Consider the following 7,626-nt stretch of genomic DNA (forward strand, 5'->3'; position numbering starts at 1 on the left):
TGTATTTTTTTTTTTAAATAAATTTTTAAAATTGAAATTCATAGTAAAAAATATACAATACAGTTTGTTATACATGTACAGTAATTAATTTCATAATTAATATTGCATTTTCAGTTACATCCAGTACTGCACATTGTATGAAGGTAGGGTGGCGAAAGTGGCGGTTTGTTGTAGGACGCGCTTCCCAAGAAAAGGATCCGATATCAACTGCTTGGTTTTGATGAGGTTTTTATTCGGTTTATAAAATTGGACTACGCGTTTCGGGGGTGGTCTACCCCCTTCATCAGGTCCGTAAGATTTACTAAACAGAAATAAAATGGGACGTATATATACACATGTGGATAAAAATAGTGATAAAGTAATAAAGTAGGTGTCAGTACATGGTTAAGCGAATCAATAGATACATAAATGGATAAAAAGAATATAAAATATATATAAAAACATATATGTAAATATTATATAAACATTGCATGGAGAATAGATGTTTAATTTGTATGGATTGAGGGATATGGGGAGTATAGCTGTGCGAAAAAATTGTCGATCTGGTGGAGGTATAAATGATTGGAGGCAGATGTGCTTGTTGTGGGGATAGATGGATATGAACAGATATGAATGAGTGGACTGATAGATGGACAGATATGGGATAGATATAAAAACATGGGGAATTACCTGTAGGGTAAAGTTGTTAGGAAAAGCTGATGGGATAATTAGTGGTCCAACATGGGTAAGCTAGTAAGGGAAATGGAGGGGGTTAGAGTCTGAGACAAATCCCCCACTCTGCCATTATTTGTCTCAGACTCTAACCCTTTCCCCTCCATTTCCCTTACTAGCTTACCCCTGTTGGACCACTAATTATCCCATCAGCTTTTCCTAACAACTTTACCCTACAGGTAATTCCCCATGTTTTTATATCTATCCCATATCTGTCCATCTATCAGTCCACTCATTCATATCTGTTCATATCCATCTATCCCCACAACAAGCACATCTGCCTCCAATCATTTATACCTCCACCAGATCGACAATTTTTTCGCACAGCTATACTCCCCATATCCCTCAATCCATACAAATTAAACATCTATTCTCCATGCAATGTTTATATAATATTTACATATATGTTTATATATATTTTATATTCTTTTTATTTATTTATCCATTTATGTATCTATTGATTCGCTTTACCATGTACTGACACCTACTTTATTACTTTATCACTATTTTTATCTACATGTGTATATATACGTCCCATTTTATTTCTGTTTAGTAAATCCTACGGACCTGATGAAGGGGGTAGACCACCCCCGAAACGCGTAGTCCAATTTTATAAACCGAATAAAAACCTCATCAAAACCAAGCAGTTGATATCGGATCCTTTTCTTGGGAAGCGCGTCCTACAACAAACCGGCACTTTCGCCACCCTACCTTCATACACTGTACCATCCGGCACCACCCAGTACCGGAACCCGGTTAAACGCTGCATACCCACTCTACCATATCTCCAACCTCTGCTCCAACGCACTAGACACAAGGTGTCACCAGGTGAGCAGATTTCACAAACTTCAATTATTCCTCTCTAAGTATCATATTGCACTAGGGGCGCCGCCCGTGTCTCTTTCTTTTTATTTTCCAGTACTGCACATGTCATACATATGCTTTATCCTTTTTTCCCGTGTTCCTTTCCCCTTTGTTCCCTTTTTCTCTTTTCTTTTCTACCTCTACCGCGTTACCCGGAGAAAGGTGCTTTCGGATCCCATTCAATCCCCAACCCCCACCCCCCACCCGCGCCTCCCAATTTGTTGCCGAGGAGAGAGAGAAAAAAAAAAACTTTATGTTGATTTTATTTGAAATAGCCAAAACTTATCCCCGGCTGAGCTTTTCTCCCTACGTGCGTGATGTATTTTCTCATATTGTTCAACTTTCCTACATAAGGCCTCCCATTGATATATTGTTGGTGGAGTCGTGTTTTTCCAATTTTTTGCCAGGACAATCTTTGCTATTAAAGAGAGTCTGCATATCGCCTCTATTTGAAATTTCCTCAGATCTGGACGCAGTTTGCAACTGAGCACGTTAAGCAACAATATCTTTGCAGATGCTTCTATTGAAGTGCCCACACGGTGTTCTATTTTTTGATGTACCTCTGCCCAAAAAGGGCGAATAAGCGGGCAACTCCATACCATATGGTGGAACCCTGCATCAGGTGCACCGCATCGCCAGCATTGTGCTATATCTTGTTTTCCCATCTTAGCTATTTTCCGAGGTGTGTAATATAGACGATGGAGATAATTAAAATACACCATTCTATGATTCATGTTTATAGAAGAGTGGTTGATATTGTGAAAGACCCAATGCCATTGTTCGTTCATATCACCCACTTCTAGTTCCCAGTGCCTTTGTGCTTTAAATTTCTTATTTCGTGTGTTTTCCCTACTTAATATATTATATAATTTGGATATAGTATATTTACCCGTCCAATTAACCCATATCTTATCTATCAAGGTGTCTTCCTCAATTGTGAAAAAAACTTTACTCGTGGATCCCCTATATGCATCCATAATTTGTATGTAGTGAAAATAATATTTATTGTCAATCCCGTAATCCTTTTGTAAGTCTGCAAAAGGTATCGGCTTACCATTTATGAAAATTTGTGCCACTTTATTAATCCCCAGGATGCTCCAAAAATTCCCTGTGTCCCGTGCTTTCCAAAACGCTCTAATATTTAAATTGTGCCATAAGGGAGTGATTTCTATCGCTCCTTTTATTTGCCCTACTTTCCTTAATGTTCTCCATGTCTCGTTGAGCATGTTACAAAGAGGGGTTTTTCGAAGCTCGCTGGATCCAGTTGTATTTTTAAGTACAGACATTTCTTGACTTACGTACAAGATAGGTTCTTTTGATTTGTTCTTAAGTTGGAATTGCAAATTTTATAATTGTAACTGCAGACAACATTTTTTTGACCTTTGTGAAAATTGGATTTCAAAAAATGTTGGGTTGTCATAAGAACCAGGATTGTCAATAAAGCTTCATTACAGACGCATGTGATAACTTATATAGCTGTTTATGGTAGCTTAGGGCTAAAGTACAGTAAATTACCAACATCCAGAGGTCCGTTTGTAACTAGGGGTTGTCTATAAGTCAGGTGTTCTTAAGTGGGGGACCACCTGTATATCGTTTTGAAATACATATAAAACATTTAGAACTTTTTGTCATTTTTTTCCCTCTTTAATATTAGGATATAAAGACTGCTATAAGATGAATATTACTGTCCATACATTGACATATTTAGGAAATCACTTTGTGGCACCATTTCACAAAAATAAAATGTCTGGATGGACCAATCCTCTTGTGGGATACATCTTGTGGGACATACACTCACCGGCCACTTTATTAGGTACACCATGCTAGTAACGGGTTGGACCCCCTTTTGCCTTCAGAACTGCCTCAATTCTTCGTGGCATAGATACAACAAGGTGCTGGAAGCTCCTCAGAGATTTTGGTCCATATTGACATGATGGCATCACACAGTTGCTGCAGATTTGTCGGCTGCACATCCATGATGCGAATCTCCCATTCCACCACATCCCAAAGATGCTCTATTGGATTGAGATCTGGTGACTGTGGAGGCCATTTGTGTCCAGTGACCTCATTGTCATGTTCAAGAAACCAGTCTGAGATGATTCCAGCTTTATGATATGGCGCATTATCCTGCTGAGAGTAGCCATCAGATGTTACAGGGTACATTGTGCTCATAAAGGGATGGACATGGGCAGCAACAATACTCAGGTAGGCTGTGGCGTTGCAACGATGCTCAATTGGTACCAAGGAGCCCAAAGAGTGCCAAGAAAATATTCCCCACACCATGACACCACCACCACCAGCCTGAACCGTTGATACAAGGCAGGATGGATCCATGCTTTCATGTCGTTGACGCCAAATTCTGACCCTACAATCTGAATGTTGCAGCAGAAATCGAGGCTCATCAGACCGGGCAACGTTTTTCCAATCTTCTACTGTCCAATTTCGATGAGCTTGTGCAAATTGTAGCCTCAGTTTCCTGTTCTTAGCTGAAAGGAGTGGCACCCGGTGTGGTCTTCTGCTGCTGTAGCCCATCTGCCTCAAAGTTCGACGTACTGTGCGTTCAGAGATGCTCTTCTGCCTACCTTGGTTGTAACGGGTGGCGATTTGAGTCACTGTTGCCTTTCTATCAGCTCGAACCAGTCTGCCCATTCTCCTCTGACCTCTGGCATCAACAGGGCATTTCCGCCCACAGAACTGCCGCTCACTGGATGTTTTTCGGACCATTCTCTGTAAACCCTAGAGATGGTTGTGCGTGAAAATCCTAGTAGATCAGCAGTTTCTGAAATACTCAGACCAGCCCTTCTGGCACCAACAACCATGCCACGTTCAAAGGCCTCAAATCACCTTTCTTCCCCATACTGATGCTCGGTTTGAACTGCAGGAGATTGTCTTGACCATGTCTACATGCCTAAATGCACTGAGTTGCCGCCATGTGATTGGCTGATTAGAAATTAAGTGTTAACAAGCAGTTGGACAGGTGTACCTAATAAAGTGGCCAGTGAGTATATATGTAAAAATGTAGGTAAGAGAAAAAGTATTGAAATACAAAAATTCCGTAGCGCATTACAAATCATAGGGGACATATCCAAATATAATATTATATTACAGTATACAAAAAATAATATGGAACAATAGGAGTGGTTATCCTCATGCCCATTGTGACCTTAGTCCGCTTTTACCTCAAACTCAATGCAGGAGAATATAGATTCTTGTTGAAAGCTTTTATCTATAAGTGTTGTGTCCTTGTTATTCAGGTGTAGAGATATCTTCACTTTGCTCTCCCCTTTAGCTTCCTCCAGTTGTAAACATAAGGTTTCGTGATGATGGCCATGTAGTTCGGATGGGATGATGGCGGCATAGTGTCTGCAAAGGAGAACACGATATCAGGATAAAGAGAGAAGTCAGAGCAGGAAAGCTGCGGCAATCAGATGGAAGTGGTAACAATGGTATTGTCTCTACTTATGGCTTTTGGTGGAAACACAAGGTTCCAACAAAATTGTTGCAACTGTTGACCATGGCTATGTCTTAAGGCATTTCAATTAACCAAGTAGTCAATTAAATAAAACTAAAAATAGTTTGAGGTTTGTAGTTTTCAATTACCGTATGTTTTGGCCAATAAAAGAAAAAAAAGATAAATAAAAAATTAAAGAAATTGTAACAAAATACAAAAAGATCTTTTAGTACTTAATTGCGTCATCTTTGCCTTTATGACAACAACAGAAACAATCCTTTTTTAGGATACAAGTTTTTTGCTAATTTTAAATTTAGAAAAAATAAATCAGGGGGGGGGCGTGTCCTGCCATGCTAGGAGCTGCACGCACATAAAGTGAGCTCCGCTCCGGGCCAACGGAAAAGGGACGTCCAGCACCCAAATTAATGGGGAAACCGGACAGAAAGAGACCCCCAGAGAAGAAGGGACCTACCCGGAGCGCGGAGATACCGATCTCCAACTTCTTTACCCCGCTACGAGCCCGCTCTCCATCCACGGGCAGCGCTTCCCGCCGTCTCGGATCGCGGGCGCCGCCATCTTGCAGGGCACACCACGCGGCTGCTGTCTCGTCCCCGAGGCAGACAGGAGAGCAGGGGGATAAGGAGAACCGAGGACGGAGGGCACGGACCGGGTCCAGGACCACAGGTACAGGCACTCTGCACCCCCGAAACTCCCTGGCAAGTAGCCAAACCTCGACACCAGTCCTTTCAGAGGAATCCGGGGAAAGGGAGCAGACCTGCTCTGCTGATAGAGCCAATATGGCGCCCCCACTCAAACAGAGAGAAGCGCTAGCCCCGCTGACCACCCCTAAGGGAAAGGGGACAGATGAAAACAGAGAGGGGAATATCCCTAGCCCTCCCTCCAAGAGATCCCTATTCACACAGGACTCTCAACCTGATCCTCAAAACACTCCGTCTATCAATGGGACTAGCAGACCTGACCTTCCACATCCAGAGGAAGCTGCTAACACACTCAGAGCTTATCCAGAACTACAGGCACTCTTAGCTCTTTTACCATCCAAAAGAGATATGGACATTCTAGCTACAGATCTTATGGGTGCATGGCGCCAAGATTTACAGCAAGTACATACTGAGATTTCCACATTAAAAGAGAGACTGAATGATCTTGAAGCCTTTAAGTCTGAAATGTCATCTACTATACAAATTGTCCAGAAGAGGGCGACAGAACACTCTATGTACCAACAGCAGTTGTCAATGCAGATCGATGATCTGGAAAACAGGAATAGGCGAAATAATATAAGGGTCAGGGGACTTCCCGAAGCCACACAGATGCCTGAACTATTACCAACTCTAACGGGTATCTTCAATATCCTATTGGGTCGACCAGTGGAGACACCCATAGAAATGGACCGTGCCCATAGAGCTTTACGTGCCAGGAGCTCTGACCCAGCCCGCCCTAGAGATGTAATATGTAGAATTCATCATTACGCTACCAAAGAAATGATAATGCAGAAGGCCAGAGCCAAAGGGGATCTGGATTTCGATGGAGCCACAATTACGTTGTTCCCCGACCTCTCCCGCCGAACCCTTCGCCAGAGAGCCATCCTTCGACCACTGTTATCCCTCCTACAAGAAAGGAACATTTCTTATCGTTGGGGCTTCCCTTTTGCCCTTCATGCAAGAGCTGGAAGCAAGTCAGTGACTCTCTCTCGCTACGAAGATCTACAAGAATTTCTCCACTCACTGGATCTACCAGATGTCCGCATCCCGGACTGGAACGACCCACCGCTTTTTCAATCAGAACGTACGACCATCACCTCCAACCGGGGCCCCGATACGTCTTCCATTAGCGGCACCCCACGTCCACAACGAAGAAGGTTTCGTGGAAACCCGCAACCAGATGGAGAACAGGAGGGCTGACAGATGACATCTGTTATCAGATTGAGTATAATTTGATTTAAAGCATTAGACATGTGTTTTGCTTATCATTTATAGATATCTTGACAAGCCAGACAAACGTTTTTCATATGCCCTGGTGCGCGACCACATGACCCTGTTTCAGATATAATGGTGGACGCTTGAGCCCTGTTGTTCACTACTCCACCATGTTGAGGGGTCATGAGCTTGCCTATCACGAAATATCCCTGGTCTCCCTATGCACCGCATTAACAGCTTTACTGCTTTCGAATCCTCCCTGGGACAGGGTCATTCGTCAGCAGTCAGAGATCGGGATGACTGTTAACTGACAAATGTTTTCAAATTGTATATATTCTGTGTTAACATTCTTGTAATAGGTTTTGTTACAGCCAGATGGAGAACAGGAGAGCTGACAGATGACATCTGTTACCAGATTGAGTTTAATTTGACTTAAAGCATTAGACATGCGTCTTGCTTAACATTTATAGACATCTCGACAAGCCAGACAAATGTTTTTCATATGCCCTGGTGCGCGACCACATGACCCTGTTTCAGATATAATGGTGGTTGCTTGAGCCCTGTTGTTCATTTCACCACCACATTGAGGGGTCATGAGCTTGCCTACCACAAAATATTCCTGATCTCCCTATGCACTGCATGGATAGTACTACTGCTTTCGAATCC

At 42.5% G+C, this 7,626-nt stretch overlaps 1 pseudogene; it reads right to left on the minus strand.

Annotated features, from left to right (window-relative positions):
- LOC140105479 (alpha-2-macroglobulin-like) overlaps window positions 1-5,602 on the minus strand; it is a 58,248-nt pseudogene extending 52,646 nt beyond the window's left edge.
- Between the last annotated feature and the right edge of the window lie 2,024 nt (window positions 5,603-7,626).

The sequence above is a fragment of the Engystomops pustulosus genome, chromosome 11 (genome assembly GCF_040894005.1).
Source record: "Engystomops pustulosus chromosome 11, aEngPut4.maternal, whole genome shotgun sequence".
NCBI classification, from domain to species: domain Eukaryota; kingdom Metazoa; phylum Chordata; class Amphibia; order Anura; family Leptodactylidae; genus Engystomops; species Engystomops pustulosus.